Source organism: Suncus etruscus, chromosome 7, assembly GCF_024139225.1.
Source record: "Suncus etruscus isolate mSunEtr1 chromosome 7, mSunEtr1.pri.cur, whole genome shotgun sequence".
NCBI classification, from domain to species: domain Eukaryota; kingdom Metazoa; phylum Chordata; class Mammalia; order Eulipotyphla; family Soricidae; genus Suncus; species Suncus etruscus.
In genome coordinates this window covers 116,924,942-116,948,043 of record NC_064854.1, presented here as the reverse complement: position 1 = coordinate 116,948,043, position 23,102 = coordinate 116,924,942, and the positions used below count along the sequence as shown (strand labels likewise).

At 41.0% G+C, this 23,102-nt stretch overlaps 1 pseudogene; it reads left to right on the top strand.

Moving 5' to 3' along the window:
- Positions 1-1,776: 1,776 nt before the first annotated feature.
- LOC126014387 (MAP/microtubule affinity-regulating kinase 3-like) lies at positions 1,777-3,902 on the top strand (annotated as a pseudogene).
- The last annotated feature ends 19,200 nt before the right edge of the window (positions 3,903-23,102 follow it).

Sequence of the window (23,102 nt, the reverse complement as noted above, 5' to 3'; positions counted from 1 at the left end):
GAAAATTCCTCTGCCATATGCTACACCTTTTCTAAGAAGTGGGAGGCCCAGGAAATAAAGTAATTGGCAGGAAGAGAAAAAATAATATGTGATGATTTCCCAATTGTGTGAAAACATCGGTTATTTTTAAAAATGGGAATGTAAAACACCTAAGCCTAGGGCTCTCTAAAAGATGTGCTCAAAGGTGATATTTACTTTCTTTGCTGTTATGAAAGCAGATGTTTAAAAAGAGTATTTATTTATTTATTTACTGTGTTTTTTGGGGGGCACACCCGGTGATGCTCAGGGGTTACTCCTGGCTACACACCCAGAAATCGCCCCCGGCTTGGGGATGCTGGGAATGGAACTGCGGTTCATTCTAGGTTATCAGCGTGCAAGGCAAACCACTTGCGCCACCACTCCAGCCCAAGAAAAGTATTTCTTAATACATGCACACAGAATGCAGAATTCAGTGTGGGTTTTAGTAGAAAAGGGAATGTTGACTCTGGTGGGGACTTTTGCTTGGGGTGAAGTCACAGGAGCTGAGGAGGAAGAAGGATGTATAGTGATGGGCATCAGAGCAGTCTCTGGAAGAAAGTTATCTTTGTTTCTCCTTTTCCCTAGTGCTACCTGAACATTGGCCCTAGAGATCTTGTACTTCCTGATGCTTCAGCTTGGGATGGTCCTTTTTCAGGGCTTAGCTCAAAGAGGGTCTGTGATCAACTCAAGAGCACACACAGTCCACAGCTGGCCAGTGACAATCAAATTGCAAATCTCACAAGTTTAAATGCTGAAAATTTTTTTTTCCAGCTGCAGTTTGAGAAACTTTCAGCCCCAACTTTGTTGTAAAAGACTCTGATGCTCTCTGGTATCCTGGGGATCATTCAGTGGAAAATTCCAGTTCGACTTTCTCTGTTGAAAATAGGGCCCAGGTCACCTTCAGTGAAGCTCCATCTGCCAGTGTAGGCATGATAGTTTGGCGCTTGTAGAGCCACCAGGGTGACACCTACCAGGAGTGGGGTAGAGATAACTACTACCAGGGATCAAATGCAGGGCTTTTCACATGCTAATAATATGTTCTACCATTTGAGCCATTTTTCTGGCTCCCTGATCTCCATTTTTGGCTTGGAGGACACATTCATTACTGGTCAGGATTTACTCCCAGCTGTGTTCTCAGGTATCCCTCTTGGCAATGCGCAGAGGTGACTTAGGTCAGTTGCTACATAGAAGGCAAGTGCCTTACCTGTTATCCTCTCTCTCTGATCCCCAGATAATGATTTGTCTGAAGTGCTGAGGACAGTCCCCAATTCCCTTCATTGGAGTTAAGAAGTCTGGCAAGTCCAAGCTCCATGGACACAGTCAGAAGTCACAGTCTCCTTGCTATTCCCTTGGCTCCCTCACCACATAAGCCACTCACTATCGGCTCTGCAGAAATCCTTCACAGAGAGCCACTGGTGTGGTCAGGAGATGCCAATCACCCATGAGCAGCAGACCATGTTCACTGATGCCAATTCCACAGAGAATGCTTGAGCACACTGCCTGCATCTCTGGGAGAGGAGTCCTGGAGGAAAATCAGGCTGGGGTAAGAAGGAACTTTGACTTGTCTTGTGCTCCATGTACTTTCTTCTACAGATCCTCCCTGGCCCCATGGACAGAATGGCAACCAACAAACCACCAGTTTGTTCACTGGTGTTATTTATCTCTCCTCCACTAGAGCTAGATATATGCATCTCTTCTTTATTTGATTCCTGAGCATCTAGAACACTGCCTGGTGCCAACAGACACTCAGTGCTTGATGTGTGAAGCCTCAGGGTCATTCTTTACACACTAGCCAGGGGATCACTTCCCTTTGATAGGCAGAACCTAAAGGAGTTAAGAAGGGAAAGAGTGTTAAAAGGAAAATTCAGAATCTCATTCTACGTGTCTGACTGAAAACCGAAAACCTGACTGAAAACCTTCTCAAACACTTCCTGTGCTAAATCTAATGAAACAAAGCACTCTAGAGCAAATTATGAAGGACAGGTGAATCAATGTGGGCCATGAGGAAGATGAGCTAAAACAATTTGTTGAACTAGAATTAGACATATCTGGCCAGAAAAAAAGATCTTATTCTATTCTTGGGAATGGGCTATTCACAAGAAGAAATTCAAGAATTGCTTAGTAAAATAAAATATGATGAAATTACAGCTATTTATTTGTTACTGGGGAGAATATCCTCATAGTTGAATGCTAGCAAGTCGAGTTCTAGCAGTAATCTTTCATGCTAAGGTTCTGCTAAGCAGTGACCTCGACAACAGCACTGGCCAGTCTCCTCATCACAAAGTACAGAGAAGTGTCTTTTGAAGTCAGAAACAAACGCATTACCATGACCATGTTGGAGCAGCCATTCCTTCAGTTCTGGCATATCTGGAAAAGAGTCAGACCTGCACTGCTGATACTGAGCTCAGTAAAATCCTTTTCCCAACTTTCATTTTTCCTAACCTCTTCCTTAGAGATGTAAATGCCCACAGATTGCCTTTGTATCTGACCTGATGACCTTTCCCTACCCTGGTGGATTTGGTTCTAGGGAATAAAGAAAGGAGTGCTGGCTTGGGGCTTGGCTGAGAGAGGATTTGGAAGAGAAAGCACATGGCAGAGGCTGCAAATGGCAGAGAAAGGCCATGAGGCAAAAAGCAAACTAACTCCAATGAAATTTCAACTCCCTGCCTTGGTGTATTATTTCTCTGCTGCTACCCTGCTTCATCAGACCCTCCACTTGGGGGGTGCCTGGGGGTGTTCTCACCCAACATGTGGATATATTTATATTTTTTATTCATTTTATGTATGTATGTATGTATGTATGTATGTATGTATGTATGTATGTATGTATTTCGGATTTTTAAACCACACCAGGTGATGCTCAGGGGTTACTCCTTGCTATGTGCTCAGAAACTGCTCCTGACTTAGGAGACCATATGGGATGCCGGGGTGGGGGTGGTTAGGGAGGTGAGGGGGTGGGAGGGAAGGGGAGGGGTGGAACCACGGTTTGTCCTAAATCAGCTTCGTGCAAGGCAAACTCCCTACCACTGTGCTACTGCTCAGGCCTTTATATTTTATTTTACAAACTCCAAGAAGACGGAATCACATCCATCAAGACAGGTAGGAGTGCTGCCCTCAGGCAATTGCTTTTGCTAGCCCCATGCTCCGGAATGGGAATGGGGGCAACCCCAGCAAAGGGGACATTCCTGAGCACAAGAAAAGCGTGACTGCTTCCAGCAGTAATAGTGCTTCAGTTAGCAGGACTAGATGGAACACTTAAGTATGCAGTAAAAAAAACTACTATAGGAATTCGGTGATTCAGAATAGCAAAGAGAAGAGTGCTATTCCTGGATCAGAGAATTCCAGTTGCTTCAATACAAATATTAGCAACGCAAAGACCCCAGGTGGAATTCGCTTCCCACAGGGCTCTGTGGACAACAGCTCTTTCTAAGGGCAGTCCCAGGAGCAGCCAACTGCCCCCTACAATGGCCCGCCTGCTTCCCTCAGCCTGTCCCAGACCAGAAACAGGGGCTCTATTAATCTTTTTAATAAATTGACTGCAAAACTCACAAGGAGTCACAACATAACAGCTGAGCAAGAGAATGAGAATAAAGAAACCAAACGTCATTCCCTGTGCTTTACCTGGATATGAAGATCACTAGTTCTATGGATCCCAGTGACATGATGCAGGAAATCCTCAAAGAGCAGGATGCTAATGACTGCAAGTATGAGCAGGGAGAGTGTTTCTTACTCTTCTGCATGCCGAGAACTTGGTGCAGTGGGAGATGGAGGTGTGCAAGCTGCTGCAGCTGTCGCTGAACGGGGTCCACTTTAAGTGGATATCTGGCACTTCCATAGCTTTCAAGGACATCGCTTCCAAAATTGCCAATGAGCTCAAGCCATAATCCAGTAATTAACGGTGTAAATTCAGTAGCCACGTCAAGTGTTTTCCTGAACATTGGTGGAAATGTAGAGAGTACTATTTAGGCAATAGCACCCGCATGGCCTATATCATGCTATTAAAATACAAGGAGAGCAAACTCTACCCTAAGAATGAGAACTTCTAGCCTTTTTTGAGCAAATGCACTACTTGAAAGATCTTGATCTTGGGCTCTGAGTCGCCCTTGCCCATCCAGGATTCATACCCATGTCCCACCCACCCCAGTGCCCCACCCCAGTGTCCATCACAGTATGAGTGGCATGTGCCCAGGTGGCTCTGTCTCTAGCAGCACCGTGCTCCAAGAACCTCTGAGAGTCATTTGGTGTTTAAAATATGAAATTTCCAAGGAGGAAAAATCCTGAATTAATACTGAGTTAACTATAAGACAAGTTAGTAATTAATACAGGTTTACAAGTTCATGTCTGTGGTCATTTGTTGTTTTGGGGTGGTTGTTTATTTTTTAGCGCCAAAGGTTTAAATTTACAGTTGTGAATATTGCTTGTGTGTAGATTCACAAGTTAATTAAATATGAATTAATTAAAGTAGTCAACACAAATTTAATGAAATCCTATCAATAAATTTTAGTGTTGATTATTATTAATAATTAATAATGACTATTAATTGTAATTAAAATTTTCATTACATTTCTTACTATTAATTACATTTAGTTAGCTAATTAAATACTCACTTTTTCCAGTTTAAAATTATCTCAGGTGCTGGTTCACCTGTGGTTGCAGCAGACTAGAAGCTCATCAGAGTCTAGAGTTCACATAGAGACTGCTCTGGGCTCTTCTGTCAATTTGGCTAAAGTCCCCCACACTGAACACCTGGCTCCTTCTTCAGGAATTGTGATTGATGGCACAAACTCCAGGAGTATAACTATGCTATGGAGCTAGCTATCAGAGCAGGAGACAATAACACTGGGGGTCCTAGACTCTGAATTCTTCTCCTCTGTGGTCCTCCAACTGGTTCCAGCCTCTCTTTGCTAATCAACCTCATCAGTATTACAGGTGACTTGCTATATTCATTGCCATACCATTTACAGTTGCCAAGTGTCCAGTCACATGAGTGATAAAGAAATAACCTATGGAGGGGTCAGAGTGATAGTATAGTAGCCCGGCAACCCATTTGGTTCCCTGAGTCCACCAGGAGTAATTCCTGAGCGCAGAGTCAGAAGTAACCACCCCTGAGCACCACCAGGTGTGGCCCCAAACAAACAAACAAAAATGTATGCATGCAAAATAAAATATTCTAGGAGAAAAGATGATGTCATGCTGTTTGCTACAATTTGGGAGAAATTATAGGGCATCAGGAAAAATGAAGTGAGTTCAAAGGACAAAAACAAATTCCAGGGGCCGGAGAGATAGCATGGAGGTAAGGCGTTTGCCTTTCATGCAGGAGGTCATCGGTTTGAATCCCGGCGCCCCATATGGTCCCCTGTCCCTGCCAGGAGCAATTTCTGAGCCTGGAGCCAGAAATAACCCCTGAGCACTGCCGGGTGTGACCCAAAAACCACACACACAAAAAAAAATTCCAGATTATCTCACTCTTCTACTGAAAATATGGATAATAAAGCAATAAAGGAATCAACCTTAAGATTCAATAGAACTGTAATCTGAGGGTGTTTGGAGGCAAGGAGGGGGAAAGATACCTTGGGATAATTGTAAAGGGCTCACAATTTTATTGTTTGTTTTTGTGTTTTTGGGGCCATACCTGGCAGTGCTCAGGTGTTACTCCTGGTTCTGCACTCAGAAATCGCTCCTGGCAGGTTCGGGGACTATTTGGGATTCTGGGAATCAAACTCTGGTCCACCACAGGTCAGCTGTATGAAAGGCAAATGCCTTACCGCTGTGTTATCACTCTGGCCCTAGATCATGATATTTTGGTGTCAGACATGACAGTTATTATAAAACAATAATGTTAAATATTAGTGCTTTGATAAAATATATTGATATATATAAACCACATTTTAAATTAAAATAAGTTTTTTTTAGTTTTTTTTTGGGGGGGTCACACCCGGCGGTGCTCAGGGGTTACTCCTGGCTGTCTGCTCAGAAATAGCTCCTGGCAGGCACGGGGGACCATATGGGACACCGGGGTTCGAACCAACCACCTTTGGTCCTGGATCGGCTGCTTGCAAGGCAAACGCTGCTGTGCTATCTCTCCAGGCCCTACAATAAGTATTTTTAAGAAGTGCAGTGGTGGAGGGTCTTAACTCCTCTGGTGGTGTGCAGGAGCAGTAACTCAAAAATTTGTACACCAAAACTATAAACCTTAGCACTTTTGTAACCATGTTACCAAAACAAGAATGAAAAGAAATGTTGTTTTAAAATCTGTGGACTCTGGGGCTCGAGCAATAGCACAGCAGTAGGACATTTGTCTTGCACACAGCTAATCCAGGACGAACCTAGGTTAGATCCTCAGCATCCCATATGGTCCCCTAATCCAGGAGCAATATCTGAGCACATAATAATCAGGAGTAACCCCTGAGTGTCACTGGTTGTGGCCAACCCAAATTAGTGTACTCTGTTTAAAGGTGGATTATGGCCCTAAATAGGTATTAATAAGGAGTAGAATGGTAAACTAAGAGGGTATGTGTGAGAGAGAACAAGATGCAAGAAGGAGAGAGGAAGGTGAAATGGTGTCAGCAGTGTCGCCCTAGAAGTGACATCCATCCTCCAGGGAAACCCATGACCATCAGATTACACACAGAATCTTTTTTTTGGGGGGGGTGGGGCCACACCCAGCTGTGCTCAGGGGTTACTCCTGGCTGTCTGCTCAGAAATAGCTCCTGGCAGGCACGGGGGACCATATGGGACACCGGGATTCGAACCGACCACCTTTGGTCCTGTATCGGCTGCTTGCAAGGCAAACACCGCTGTGCTATCTCTCCGGGCCCACACAGAATCTTAATTGTCAGAAGAAGACAATTATTAGTCATCGCAGGGGCACCCTGGAGAGAGACAGTCCTAGTCACTAGGTGCAAAAAGCTACATGACAAAAGAGCTGGCACTGCCTGTTGTGAGAAAAATGGATGGCTCTGAAGTAACATGGGCCAGTTCTGTCACAGTGAATCCTTCCACACAGAGCAGTGTGCAAAGTTGGAGATGAGCGCTGGCATTCTGACAAAGGCCTTGCTGGGAGAGTTACTGTAAAAGTCACTTTCAGCCACCACCTCCTGTGCAACCAGACATCATGTTCCCTCTGCTGGGGATGCTAAAACCAGCCGCAGAGTTACTGCTGATGCTGTTGTGATGAGTTTGTATGAACACTTAAAGCAGCATCTAGTATTTGAAGTCTGTGTCTTCTGCATTGCTATAATTAAAAACCCTCCCCCTTTAGCCACAGAACCATAAAGGCTTCGATCTTATTTCTTGAACAGTCCAAAGCAGATGTTTCTAGATTCTATGGAAGAATGAGGATTATGGAGCTATCTGTGCAACCCAGCCATTCAGCAACTCAAGCTGACAGCATCTCTGCCACTTCCATCCACAGCTACATGATGGACCAAAATATTTACCTTAAGTTGACAGGCAAGAAGACCAAGAGAGAGTCACATGTGGGAGGTACTTATAGTGCAGATAAATGGCTGATCTTCCAGGATCTGAAAGGTCAAAATGGTCTCTCTGCAGTTGGCTGGCTAGGTTATCCCCAGCAGGAGAAGGGCAGCAAGTTCTGGCAGGCTCCTGAGTTGTCACTGTGTCAGTTTTTAGGTTGAAATTGCCCTTTTAGAATATGAAGATCCTTTGGTTAATGGATCAGTCTGTCTGTCCCTCTCTCTCACTCACTCACACACACATACCGCCACAGTTCCATCCTTGTTGGCACCATGGAACTGATCTCCCATGACCCACAGCTCTGCTCAGGAATCAATGATGGTTCGGATTCTACCTTACCTCAGTCTGAGGACACACACCTTCCTCTGAGAAGGCAGGTGATGGGATGAATGATGAAGAGTTTTTCAGCAACTGTTTGATAGTGAATAGTTCCCTGTATATGCATTGGGGCACAGGAAGCTCTTTTGCCCCATTTTCTCCTGCCATATGGAAGTTGCTGCTGCCCATGGGTAGTTTAGCATCATTTCAGAAAGAAGGGATGAGCTCACGTAGTTTGACAAACCATGGCACTTTGATGCTTCCAAGTGCAGAGATCAGGTTTCCTTTTATTCTTCAAATTCCACAGACTGTGACTGTTTTACTGTTTCCATCAGGCAAGACTAGCACTGCCTGGAGTCAGATATTTGCCAGAGTGAGACAATTCCAAAGCAGAGAGGAGCTGGTTTGTGATTGGGAATGGAAACCTAGACTTTGGGGGCTGAGGAGAAAGCTATTCCATTCCCCTGCTTCAGGGCCTTCTCTTACCTACCTATGAGGTGCAGAACTGGGCAGAGAACTTCTTCTGCCCTGTTCCTTCTATACTTCACTTGAATCTAGAAGTATCCATGATTGGAGGCTGTATTTAAGAGATAAGGAATCATGTACATATTTATTTGTGTCCTTCATTATTCCTCCTCTAGGCTATATGTTCTTGGAAATTCCACCTAGAGTATGATATAGATGATAATAAACAACTGACACTAGGATAGTCAAAAGCACACAGCAGATAGAGGGTGAGTTTCTACCACATCTGCAGTCCTTGGGACCAGTCAACCTCTTCCCCACACTATGAGTTCAAGAGATCAGTGACTATGGGCTAGAAAGCTCATGAATGTGGTTGCAGAAAGCAAATAAGAAATTTTATTCTGTAGCCCTTAGATTATTTATCTTTAATGTGTGGTGACCAATCAAAGCTATTTCTGATGTTCCCGTGGCTTTAAAACCATCTAAGGAAAGCAGCTCTGGCACCTTGTTCATTCCATCCAAGTTTAAGCCTGCGGTGACAGGGCTGTAGTTCCATAGGGACCCAGGAGAGGACAGCAGCGGGTCATCAACAGGAAGTATAGACTCCACAGGAGACAGAGAAAGATTGCCAGCTAAATAACTAGGGCTGAGGAGGCCACAGAAATCTCAGTGCTGCTTCCTCTTATCCTGACCTGGTCTGGCGTGTATCCATTTTCAATCCTGACATACTCTTGTCCTGTGTGGGGTTGTCTAGATTCCAGGCATCTTGCTGGTTCAATCCCCAAAACCACGTGTCCAAAATACCACTCTGCCCTGCTCCTGAGCCTGATGTGACCCTTGCATCAGTTTACTCTGGCCCTCTACTCACTCTCAGCTTGCAGCTTTGCCATCTGTATTCACAGCATCCCATCCCAGGGGAAGGCGAACAGAGTAAGGGAAAAGAGGAATAGCAGAGAAACTGAACTGTGTTTACATTTTAATAGGATTTTAGGGGAGTCACTTAGTATCTCTATAGTGTATATGAGTCATCAAGTTCCTGAGTCATCTCACCACCAAGATGACCCCCATCCCCCAATCCATTCCTTTTATGCTCCCTTTCCCTCCAGTAACCACCATAATTTTTTTGTTTGGTTGACTTTTGGGTCACATCTGACAGTTCTCAGGGGTTACTCTTGGTTCTGCACTTAGAAATTACTCCTGTGGTATTCAGGATCATCTGGTACTCTGGTACTCTGACTCTGGGATGCTAATGTTCAAATCCCTAGTCATCTAGTGCAAGGCAAAAGCTCTGTCAACTACACTATAGCACCAGCCAAATTTTTAGCAAGTCAAAGAGTCAATAAGTTACTTTAGCTTTAATGGGAAGCTTTTATTGGGGGGGGGGGTTGGGGAGGCTGGGGGAAATCAATGAAGTAAACAGTTTTATTTATTAAATAGTAAAGGGTAGAGGGACAACTATAAGAAAAAGGAATAAAAATTAAACACCCAGCAGGAGTAGGGTTAGCTCCAGAATGAGGCATACAAAGTTTTAGGGAACTGCATTTTTTGTTTTGTTTTGGTTTGTTTATTTTCTTTGTGGCATGGAGACCTGTTGGGATGTTCATTCAATGATTTCTGGGCCATGATCTGATCTTCCAGATCCCAGATTCTATCTGAGTCCTAAAAGCAGAGATGTTTGGAAAAAGTTTCACTGTTCCAGGATTGCCAAAGGAAGTGTAATGTAGCTTCAGAAGGAGAGCTGTCTCAGGGGGTCCACGAGGGACATGATTGCATTTAATACCTCATAACAAAGCTAGATCCTCTGCTGTCAGATCTCTATACCACACGAAACTGACAGGCCAGTTTTTTTGTATTTTTTTGAGCCCCCTACTCATGGAATCACCTAGTTGGGCTAACCTTAAGTACCTGAGGATCTTGATGGGCACCCCAGTGACTCACAAGCTGCATATTAGCATCATTTATTGTTTCATACATCTTCAAAGAAAAGCTACTAAAAGGAGGTCTGTGTCAAGGAGCTATTAATGATATGCCAGAAGAGGAGTTTTAGAAAACTCTAGAAGCCTTGGGGCTGGAACAATAGGACAGTTAGTAGAATGCTTGCCTTGCATGCGGTTCAACCTGGGTTTTATCTCTAGCACCTGATATGGTCCCATAAGCCCTACCAGGAGTGACATCTGAGCACAGAATCAGGAGTACTCCTAAAAATAGCTAGGTATGCCCATCCACTCCACTCTATACCCCCAAAAGAGAAAAACAAATCCTACATGCTTAAGTCATCAAGGTCTAAGAAATAGATACATAAATGAACATTGCAGTTTGTCTGTGATATCCATATAATGGATTTTTTTTTGCAAGCCCATGTTTTCCTTCACTTGCTCATGATTGCCATAAACACCAATATTTCAAACTGGGATGGGACAGTGACTGACAGAGTATAGATCAGGGCTCACAATGGAGAGGGAACATCAGGCCATTTCCTCTGAATATCACTCTGTTTTGTCTTCTGTTGTAACCAAACTGAAGGATCCATCTTAGGAGACTGGAGTAGACTAGTAACTGTGATGCACAGAATTTATTAATTTCCAATATGAATGCCATTAGTCAACCAAAGAAATATCTGGACAGCATCATGCAGATTCCATAGTCCTCCCCATTCCTCCACATCTAACTTTGACTCCATGAGCACAAATCCTTAAATAAAGCAAAGCAAACTAAAAGATAGATAGAGCAAGACAAACTGAAGTCTGAGACCATCCAAAACATGCCCATGAACTTTCTTTTATTTTATATCAGGTCTTAAGTTTATTTTTTAATATATTTTTATTTAAACACCTTGATTACATACATGATTGTGTTGTTTGGGTTTCAGTCATGTAAAGAACACCATCCATCATCAGTGCAACATTCCCATCACCAATGTCCCAAGTCTCCCTGCTCCCCAACCAACCCCTGCCTGTACTCTAGACAGGCTTTTTATTTCCTTCATACATTTTCATTATTAGGATACTTCAAAATGTAGTTATTTCTCTAACAAAACTCATCCCTGTTTGTGGTGAACTTCATGAGGTGAGCTGTAACTTCCAGCCCTTCTCTCTTTTGTGTCTGAAATTATTATTGCAAGAATGTCTTTCATTTTTCTTAAAACCCATAGATGAGTGAGACCATTCTGCGTTTTTCTCTCTCTTTCTGACTTATTTCACTCAGCATAATAGATTCCATGTACTTCCATGTATAGGAAAATTTCATGACTTCATCTCTCCTGACAGCTGCGTAATATTCCATTGTGTATATGTACCACAGTTTCTTTAGCCATTCATCTGTTGAAGGGTATCTTGGTTGTTTCCAGAGTCTTACTATGGCAAATAGTGCTGCAATGAATATAGGTGTAAGGAAGGGATTTTTTATACTGTATTTTTGTGTTCCTAGGGTATTTTCCTAGGAGTGGTATAGCTGGATCATATGGGAGCTCGATTTCCAGTTTTTGGAGGAATTTCCATATCACTTTCCATAAAGGTTGAACTAGACGGCATTCCCACCAGCAGTAGATAAGAGTTCCTTTCTCTCCACATCCCTGCCAACACTGCTTGTTCTCATTCTTTGTGATGTGTGCCAATATCTGTGGTGTGAGGTGGTACCTCATAGTTGTTTTGATTTGCATCTCCCTGATGATTAGTGACGTGGAGCATTTTTTCATGTGTTTTTTGGCCATTTGTATTTCTTCTTTGTCAAAGTGTCTGTCCATTTCTTCTCCCCATTTTTTTGATGGGATTAGATGTTTTTTTCTTGTAAAGTTCTGTCCGTGTATATTTTGGAGATTAGCCCCTTATCTGATGGGTATTGGGTGAATAGTTTCTCCCACTCAGTGGGTGGCTCTTGTATCCTGGGCACTATTTCCTTTGAGGAGCAGAAGCTTCTCAGCTTAATATATTCCCATCTGTTAATCTCTGCTTTCACTTGCTTGGAGAGTGCAGTTTCCTCCTTGAAAATGTCTGTAGTCTCAATGTCCTAGAGTGTTTTGCCTATGTGTTGTTCTATATATTTTATGGGTTTCGGGTCTGATATCAAGGTTTTAATACATTTGGATTTTACCTTCGTACATGAGGTTAACTGGGGGTCTAAGTTCAATTTTTTGCAAGTGGATAGCCAGTTGTTTCAACACCACTTTTTGAAGAGGCTTTCTTTGCTCCATTTAGGATTTCTTGCTCCTTTATCAAAAATTAGGTGATTGTATGCCTGTGGAACATTCTCTGAGTATTCAAGCCTATTCCACTGATCTGAAGGCCTGTCTTTATTCCAATATCATGCTGTTTTGATAATTATCACTTTGTAGTAAAGTTTAAAGTTGGGAAAAGTAATTCCTCCCAAATTCTTTTTACCAATGATTGCTTTAGCTAGTCTAGGGTGTTTATTGTTCCAAATGAATTTCAAAAGTGCCTGATCCACTTCTTTGAAGAATGTCATGGGTATCTTTAGAGGGATTTCATTAAATCTGTACAATGCTTTGGGGAGTATTGCCATTTTAATGATGTTAATCCTACCAATCCATGAGCAGGGTATGTGTTTCTATTTCCGCATGTCCTCTCTTATTTCTTGGCGCAGAGTTTTATAGTTTTCTTTGTATAGGTCCTTCACATTTTTAGTCAAGTTGATTCCAAGATATTTGAGTTTGTGTGGCACTATTGTGAATGGGGTTGTTTTCTTAATGTCCATTTCTTCCTTATTACTATTGGTGTATAGGAAGGCCATTGATTTTTGTGTGTTAATTTTGTAGTCTGCCACCTTGCTATATGAGTCTATTGTTTCTAGAAGCTTTTCAGTGGAGTCTTTAGGGTTTTCTAAGTAGAGTATCATGTCATCTGCAATAGCGAGAGCTTGACTTCTTCCTTTCCTATCTGGATTTCCTTGATATCTTTTTCTTGCCTAATCGCTATAGCAAGTACTTCCAGTGCTATGTTGAATAGGAGTGGTGAGGGAGTACAGCCTTGTCTTGTGCCAGAATTTATAGGGAAAGCTTTTAGTTTTTCTCCATTAAGGATAATATTTGCCACTGGTTTGTTGTAGATGGCCTTAACTATATTCAGAAAGTTTCCTTACATTCCTATCTTGCTGAGAGTTTTGATCAAGAATGGGTGTTGGACCTTATCAAATGCTTTATCTGCAGCTATTGATATGATCATGTGATTTTTATTTTTCTTGTTGTTGATGTTGTGGATAATGTTGAAAGATTTATGGATGTTAAACCAGCCTTGCATCCCTGGGATGAAACCTACTTGGTCATAGTGGATAATCTTCTTAATGAGGTATTGAATCCTATTTGCCAGGATTTTATTGAGGATGTTTTCATCTCCATTCATCAGTGATATTGGTCTGTAATTTTCTTTTTTGGTAGCATCTCTGTCTGGTTTAGGTATCAAGGTGATGTTGGCTTCATAAAAGCTATTTGGAAGTGTTCCTGTTTCTTCAATTTCATGAAAGAGTCTTTCCAGGATTGGTAGTAGTTCCTCTTGAAAGGTTTGAAAGAATTCATTAGTGAATCCATCTGGGCCTGAGTTTTTGTTTTTGGGCAGACATTTGATTACTGTCTTAATTTCCTCAGTAGTGATGGGGGTTGTTTAGATATGCTAAATCCTCTTCATTCAACCGTGGAAGATTATAAGAGTCCAAGAATTTATCCATTTCTTCCAGGTTCTCATTTTTAGTGGCATAGAGTTTCTCAAAGTAGTTTTTGATTAACCTTTGAATCTCTGTCATATCAGTAGTGATCTCTCCTTTTTCATTCCTAATATGAGTTATCAAGTTTCTCTCTCTCTTTCTTTGTTAGTTTTGCCAGTGGTCTATCAATCTTGTTTATTTTTTTTTCTCAAAAATCCAACTTCTGCTTTCGTTGATCTTTTGAATTGTTTTTCTGGTTTCCACTTCATTGATTTCTGCTCTCAGCTTTGTTATTTCCTTCTGTCTTCCTATTTTTGGTTCCTTTTGTTGAGCACTTTCTAATTCTATGAGTTGCATCATTAAGCTATTTAGGTATGCCCCTTCTTTCTTGATGTGTGCTTGCAAAGCTATAAATTTTCCTCTAAGTACCGCTTTTGCTTTGTTCCATAAGTTCTGATATTTGTGTCTCTATTGTCATTTGTTTCCAGGAAGGTTTTGATTTCCTCTTTGATTTCATCTTGGACCTACTGGTTATTCAGTATTAGGCTGTTTAACTTCCAGGTATTAAAGTTTTTCTTCTGTGTCCCTTTGTAGTTCACATATAATTTCAGGGCCTTGTGGTCAGCGAAGGTGAAGCCTGCAAAATTTTTATCCTCTTGATATTATGGAAGTATGTTTTATATGCTAGCATGTAGTCTATCCTAGAGAATGTCCCATGTACATTAGAAAAGAATGTGTATCCGGGTTTCTGGGAGTGGAGGGCCCTATATATATCTACTAGGCCTCTTTTTTCCATTTCTCTTTACAGGTCTCGTACATTCTTGTTGGGTTTCGGTCTGGTTGACCTATCCAGTGTTGACAATGCCATGTTGAAGTGTCCCACAATTATTGTGTTGTTATTGATACTATTTTTCAAATCTGTCAACAATTGTATTAAATATTTTTCTGGCCCATTATTCGGTGCATATATGTTTAGGAGAGTGATTTCTTCCTGCTATACAAATATCTTGATGAAAATAAAATGTCCATTTTTTGTCCCTTATAACTTTCCTGAGTATAAAGTTTGCATCATCTGATATTAGTATGGCCACTCCAGCTTTTTATGGGTGTTGTTTGCTTGGATGATTTTCCTCCTGCCTTTTATTTTGAGTTTATGCTTGTTCTGACTATTCAGGTGCCTTTCTTGTAGGCAGCAGAAGGTTGGTTTGAGTTTTTTGATCCATTTAGCCACTCTGTGTCTCTTAACTGGTGCATTTAGTCCATTGACATTGAGAGAAAGAATTGTCCTGGGATTTTGTGTCATTTTTCTATCGAAGTTTGGTGTCTCTGTTAGTCAGTCTTGTCTTAAAGTAGGTCTTTTAGTTTTTCTTTTAAGACTGGTTTTGAGTCTGTAAAGTTTCTGAGCTGTTGTTTGTCTGTGAAACCATGTATTCTTCCTTCAAACCTGAAAGTGAGTTTTGCTGGGTGCAGTATTCTAGGTAAAGCATTTATTTCATTGAGTTTTGTCACTATGTCCCACCACTGCCTTCTGGCCTTGAGTGTTTCTTGTGACAGGTCTATGGTAAATCTCAAGGGTGTTTCCTTGAATGTAATTTCTTTTTTTGATCTTGCTGCATTCAGAATTCTGTCTCTATCTATGGCGTTCATCATTGTGACTAGGATGTGTCTTGGGGTGTTTTTTCTGGGGTCTCTTTTAGTTGGTACTCTTCGGGCATGCAGGATTTAATTGCATGTATTCTTTAGCTCTGGTAGTTTCTCTTTAATGATGTTTTGACCATTGATTCTTCCTGGAGATTTTCTTTTTTTTTTTTTTTTTTTTTTTTTTTTGGTTTTTTGGGTCACACCCGGCGGTGCTCAGGGGTTACTCCTGGCTGTCTGCTCAGAAATAGCTCCTGGCAGGCTCAGGGGACCATATGGGACACCGGGATTCGAACCAACCACCTTTGGTCCTGGATCGGCTGCTTGCAAGGCAAACACCGCTGTGCTATCTCTCCGGGCCCTTCCTGGAGATTTTCTTCCTGGGTCTCTGGGACTCCAATTATTCTTAAGTTGTTTCTGTTAAGCTTATCATAGACTCATATTTTCATCTGTTTCCATTCTTTGAGTAATTTTTCCATTGTTTGATCATTTGCTTTAAGGCTTTTTTCCAGTCTCTTCTGCTGTATGGAGTTGTTATTCATCTCATCTTCCAGTGTACTATCTTCAGCTGCTGTTAACCCATGGGAAAGCTCATCCATGTTTTTCTTCAATTCATCTACTGAATTTTTCAGACCAGTTATTTGACCTGAAATTTCAGTTTGGAGTTTTCTCATTTATATCTTCATATTCTCTTGGTTCTTATTAGTGTTCTCTTCTATACTTTCTTTCAGTTCTTTGAACATCTTCCATATTTCGACTCTAAACTCCTTATCTGAGAGACTGACTAGTCGGTTGGCCATGTTCCGGTTATCTGAGTTGCTGTCTTCATTCTCTATGTCTGGCGCTGGCCTGCGTTGTTTCCCCATTGTGACATTTGTATTGTGGGTTTTTCTACGTGTTGTGGTTGTATTCATCGGCTAAATGATATGCGTGGCAGCTCTGATTCGTTACGAGGCCAAGCTTCTCTGGCTCCTCCCTTTCTGGGCCTGTAAACTCACCTCCAGGGAAGGCTAGCCGTCCGCAGATGAGCCACACACAGGATGAAATCAGGCCGAAAATGCAGCACAGCACAGAAGACAGGCAGATGGGGTGCTGGCATCTGAGTTCCAGCAGAGTTCAGTGCTTTCCCTTTCTGGGTGTGTAAACTCACCTCCAGGGAAGGCTAGCTGTCTGCAGATGAGCCACACACAGGATGAAATCAGGCCGAAAATGCGCACAGCACAGAGGACAGGCAAATGGGGTGCTGGCATCTGAGTTCCAGCAGAGTTCAGCCACCCATGAAGTTTCATAGGAAGCTGGTTCATTTTCAGACAGAAACACACATGGAACATGTGGTGATTGTTGCCATGAGTAAGAAGTCTCCATGATAAATAGCAGCTTTCCCCTGCAGCTGCAGTTCTTTATAATGAGTTATTCTAAACTGCAAAGACTTTTCCTGGGTCTCCGCCAATATTAGTCTCTGAAAAACAGAACCGGATTTAATGTATCGGAGACCTTACTTTTCAGGGACCCTAATTATATGTGGGATATTGGATTTCAAGAAACATTATGAGAGCCACATTTTTGGCAAACATGCAACATCACTGAATTCAAGTGGCAGCTCTTCTTCATATTAACTGTGTGAGCCTTGATCATTACAGTTCATCTTTTTTTGCCTTATTTTTCTTGCTTCCTCCTCTAAATTCTCCTGATCTCTATCTCTCAGTTCATCATGAAGCTCCTCCTCAGTGACAGCATCATAGACAGCATCATAATAGGGGACCCCGTCTTATGATCTGGCATCTAGTATCAAACATTCTAGCTGAGTCCTGTCACCTGTAATGTCCCTTAGCTGTGACCAGAAAGAAAAGGCAGTAACAGGGACCTCTGCAGAACTATGCTTTTTGTAAAACTTAAGGATATAATTCCTTACTCTTTTCCAGTCTTCTAAGGAAAGACTGCCCTCTTCTGGAAACCATGGGCTAACGCGTTTAACAAACAGCAAAACTCCTGCAGTTGGTATTGGTGATTCTGGCTCCATGAATTCCTAACAATACATTTCAAAACGCTAGCAAAGAATTTTTTAGAACTTTCATTTTCACTTATTCTCAATACAAGATTTTTAATATTTACAAAATTACTTATTTACAAAACTCTCACTTTCTTAAGTTGGTCTTTTACTGAGGGGTCCTGGGCATGCAGACTGCAGTTGCCCTTATCCCATTTTTTTTTTTTTAATACAGGGAACCCTTCCCCACCCCTGTTCCCATTCAATCAACTGGTCATGACTACGTTCAACTTTTTTTTTTTGCTCCAGAGAAGTAGTAAAGATTAGAGAAAAAAAAATCTTCCTGGGCTTTTAGTTTCTATGTTCACACCCAGTGAGACTCAGCTCAAAATAGGACCAGGATTGTAACCTAAAACTAGACAAGATTTCCCTGGTTGAAGGAAAGAGAGATAGTAGCAGAAAACACTGCATAGGGGTCAAAACAATAGCACAGAGAGCCAGAAGTAACCCCTGAGCGCTGCCGGGTGTGGCCGCCCCCCTTAAAAAAAAATCACAGAATAGCTATTGATATAATCCATGAACTCCAAGACAAAATATATTTGTCATATCAGAGCAATTGAGCAAACAATGAAATTTAAAAAATAGATAAAAATATGTCCTTCACAAGACTAATGGTTAAGCAAACTGGAACAGTCATACTGTAAAGCCATGAAAAGAAATGGACTCCGAATTTAGCTGAATCTCCTGGGTAATTCTGAGTGAAAAAAAAAAAAACTCATCAATTCCAAAAACTGTGTGAGTCCTTGCATTTTTCTCAAATAAATAATTATAGAAATTTTATTGCTGAGAAGCAGATGGGTCTAGTATTAAAGGTTAGCCAAATAAGAGGCCAAAGTCTAGAGGGGAGTTTTATATATATAACTGTCCAGGATAGGGTTCAAGGTGATTAAGGGAAAGTTTTGTATGACAGATTGACATTTAAATCCCACTTTGGATATTTGTCTATAAAGTGAGACTAATGTCCACCTCATGGAACTTTGTCTTAAACGCCTCATTTCAGCACTTTTTAGTGATGTTACTTGAGGAGAATTTTATTTATTCATGTAGAAATGCAAGATTCTAAATTATTATTCTCTCTAATCTTATTTTACATGAAACTGATTATTCAGGTAAGGTGTCACCCTCATCAGATCACTTTCTGGGTGTGTCCCAACCCCTAACTTTCTTCACTGCTCCTTTGACCCCTGATTTCACATGCAGGAATGTGTGTGTGTGTGTGTGTGTGTGTGTGTGTGTGTGTGTGTGTGTATACGCATTTTGAATGTTGCTAGTCTCCTGTCAATGCCTACTTCACTTCTTTAGCTGGTGGTTTCCCCCATCACAATGGGGCCTTGCCATACAACTCCAATATCTGATTAATTTTGATATGTAAGTCAGTGGATTACTCTTTATTCAAATTGAGTTTTTGGGGGCACTGAGCATGAGAGATGATTTTTTTTGTCTGTGTCCTGCTTAAGATTTGATTCCCCCCCTTTTTCTTGCTTTAAAAGTTTATCTTTTAAAAGATTTAACTTTCAGATTTTTGTCTCATATTTGTGGGCTCTGGTCCCAATGACATTTCCATTTTTAAAACACCTGCAGTGCACATAGATAGTTTGATACCAGCTTGACTGGGATCTCACTGAACTATGAAGGGTTCCCAGAGACTCTGGAATGAAAGAAACCTTCCTGATCTAAGTCACCTATTGACTCTAGCTGAAGGATGAAATCTGTGGCTCCAGAGAACAAAGGTTGTTTTCTGTAACATCATGCCTTATTTTACCATTTTTTTTATAGAGACCACATGAGTTCATAGCCTGAGAATGTTCCCACAAATTCTGAATCTGGCAGTGTGAACATGATATTCCAGCAGTTTGACTCACCACAACTCTGGGATCATCATATTATACTCAGCAGTACTAAGGGGTCATGTACTCTGGGGATCAAACTCAGGACCTTACACTCTAGACATGCACTCTACCCCTTTAAGTGTATCCCAACACTGTTGCACTTTTTTTTTGTTTGTTTGTTTGGTTTTTTGGGCCACACCCATTTGATGCTCAGGGGTTACTCCTGGCTAAGAGCTCAGAAATTGCCCCTGGCTTGGGAGGACCATATGCGATGCCAGGGAATCATCCTTCCTTGGCTAGTGCTTACAAGGCAGACACCTTACCTCTAGCGCGACCTCACCAGCCCCAACACTGTTACACTTTTATTCATGCCAAGACAGATTTGTGAATTCAGGTATTATTATCCTGATTTATTCCTTATAAGGTTCTTTGTCAATAATTCATCCAATGGTTTAAGCATCCACAGATAGTTATTATCTAGATACATCACTCTACTAGATTCATCTATTCTATCCTACCATCTGCATTTCTAAGCTGGTATTCTCTACAATGCATTGCCATTAGGTCTTTGGCTGCCTAAAAACTAATTCATGGAAAAAAAAGACATGACAAATACTTAAATTTTTACTTTTCGGTTGGTATTTTTAGTAATAACTGAAGAATGATGATAAAGTTCTCTTTTAAAGTCTCATTCATTATAAACTTACAACACTTAAACTACAACTGACTTAATTTGGTTGATTGCAATTTCAGTGCAGTATGTTTAACTTTTATTATTTTTGGATTTTGGGTCACACTCGGCTGCACTCAGGGGTTCCTCCTGGCTCTATGTTCAGAAATTGCTCTTGGCAGGCTCGGGGGACCGTATGGGATGCCGGATTCAAACTACTGACCTTCTGTATGCAAGGCAAATGCCTTATCTCCATGCAATCTCTCTGGCTCCAGTATGTTTAACATTTTTATGAACAAATAATTACATTTTAATCAAAAGGAGACCCTCAAGTTGACCCCTGGGTGCAGTTGGATTCCTCATTTTCTAGCATAACCTTATGCCCAAAGATTACTGGTATATTTCAGCCATGGGTATTGAATCAGTCGATTCTCAAGGATCCCAGATATTTTTGAATAGGAAATTATATTTAGAAAATACAATAAAGGAATTAATTAATTTACTAATCCCATACCCCTTCAGAATACATCTATGAAACATTATTTTTAGGGAGAGATCACAAATTACTGATACTTCATCTTTAAATGTAAGAATATAAGGCAAAAGGGGAAAAACAGAGAGAATGACTACTACAGTGGAATACTGAGAGTGGGAATGTGAATGGAGGGGGGACAATACGAGGATAACTAGAGAAATTGGTGGAGGAAAATGAACATTAGTAAATGGATGGGTGTTGGAAGATTGTATAATTGAAACCCAACTATCAACTTTTTAACTTTATATCTCATGATTATTTAATTAAAAATGCAGTGTTATTCTTTTCTTTGCATGCTCTCCAGCTTTACTTTTATTCTTAATTTTTGCTGCATAGCCCAAGTTTTAAGTCTCAAGTGGCCTCAGAATCATCTTGACCACTCTCTTTCCCATCTGATCAATGCTCATCTTTGAATGATCTAAAGAGCTGGACATTTTCTTCATTAGAGCTAATATAGTGGCAATAAGATGAACCTAAGGATACGTGGTGAAAATTCTCCCAAGGAGGAGTAGGTCAAGACCTCATAAGCCAATGGGTTCCTCAACAACACTTGTATTAAAGCATTGCCCAACTCAGGCTTCTCTGGAAATTGTGCCTGACAGAAACACCTGCCCAGGGAAATTACAAGCAAAAGTAATGAACTGAGTTTGGTGGTTAAGAGCACAGATCCATTGATCCTATTTACAATAGTCTCCTGTGACAATATGGAGTATTTCCCCCACTTTTTAAAAATTTCAACCAGGTTAAATTATGTTCCATGGAAACTTGCATCAATGGAGTTGTCATGGTTACAGGTGAACCTAAAACTAAGCTGTAACAGTTCAGCTTTGTGTCCGTGAGATGTACATTTTTTAAAGATATATTTATTTGTATTCTGGTGAAAAAGTGGTGAGAGTTAATAGCATTTCCCAGCAAGGAGCATTCTGTGGACAGATGCAAGCCAGGGGGAGTTGGCGTCATGGCTCCCTTCAAATAAATGTTCTTCATTAGCAGCCAAACTAGTGTCCCAAGACATATAACACAACTTCCCCAAATCTTTATCTGCCCCATGCTGGGGACTGGGATAAATTGCTATGGGTTTGTAACTCTCCAAATGAGGGTATCATGAGACACTCCCAAAAATATCCTTAAATGAAAGGTAAATCATACCACCACCACTCTTATTAAACAGCACTACTTTCCATTAAAAGAGTGCAGCAATGGGGCCAGATGATGACATGTTGTATAACAATATTAACAAATGTAGTGTCTATCACACATACATTAATAACAATATCCTCGCAGTGGCATATCTGACAAGCAATTAAAGACTGCTATGTAGTTTATAAATAGGTATGAAACAATTCAGTGTGGGCAGACAAACAGAATAACTGTCATGTGACTTGGTAATGCTTTAGGCACAATGTTTGGCCATACTAACATATAAAGTAGCCGTAGCCAGGTTCACTAGCATCCCAACTGGACATGGTAATACATGATAAAAAGAAAAGATGAAATTCTAGGACCTTGTGGACTTGGGAAATTGGTCCAAGGATGGGCTCTAATAACTAGGGGGACAGTCCTGTTTCCTCCTTCTCTGAGTTCATGGAAGAGACCTTATAAAAATTTACCCAGGTTTTTGGAGTCCTGTTTGGGTGCCCACACTGAATCGTGCTCAGATATCTCACTAGGTGAGACTTTGGGACAATTTGTTGTGCACAAGATTTGAGGCAGGTTCTCACAACCTTCCTAACACTGTCACTCCATCCACTGGGTAAAATTTAATTGAGTTTATTCCTATCTTTTTACCTCTTGAAGAATTTAGGCATTTTTACTCAATTTCTTGCCCTCACATTCTCATTTCAGAGTATCATGTAGGCTTTCTGGAGTTAATTTAGAACTGAAACCCTGAAGTGAACTTCAGAGTATTTCTGTCCCCTAAGCATGACATTCATGAATATTGTGAATAGCACAGACTCTATTGGGTTCTTGATACATCCAGATTTTCTGGCTTCTCCTGAGAGAAAACATTTGAGACCAACAAATCTTTGTAGTTGAGTTTAAGTGACCTGGCTTTCCCTTCCCTTTGTTCAGATTCTAGAGGTAAGATTGAGGCCAGCTGTGAAAATAGCTCTAACCATGGTATAAGTAAGATATAACCTCCCAACACCCTATCTTCAATGATTCACACACTCACTTCTCTACTGCATACACCAAGAGTTTGCCCCAGAAATTGGAGTTAGAAAAAAAAAGTTAAATTACATAAATGTTCTCTATTCCCCATTCAAATTTGAGTCCAATTTAGTTGATAGTCAATGAGATTCTATGCCCTGTCATATCAGTGTCCTTTTTTTAGGGACAATTACAAAAGTACTTTGGCAATAAGATACCAAAAAGGAAATGAGAAACATCATACTGCCTTGCTTTTCTGCAGCTCAGAAAGTATGAAATAGAACATGATTGCATCCCTGGCAA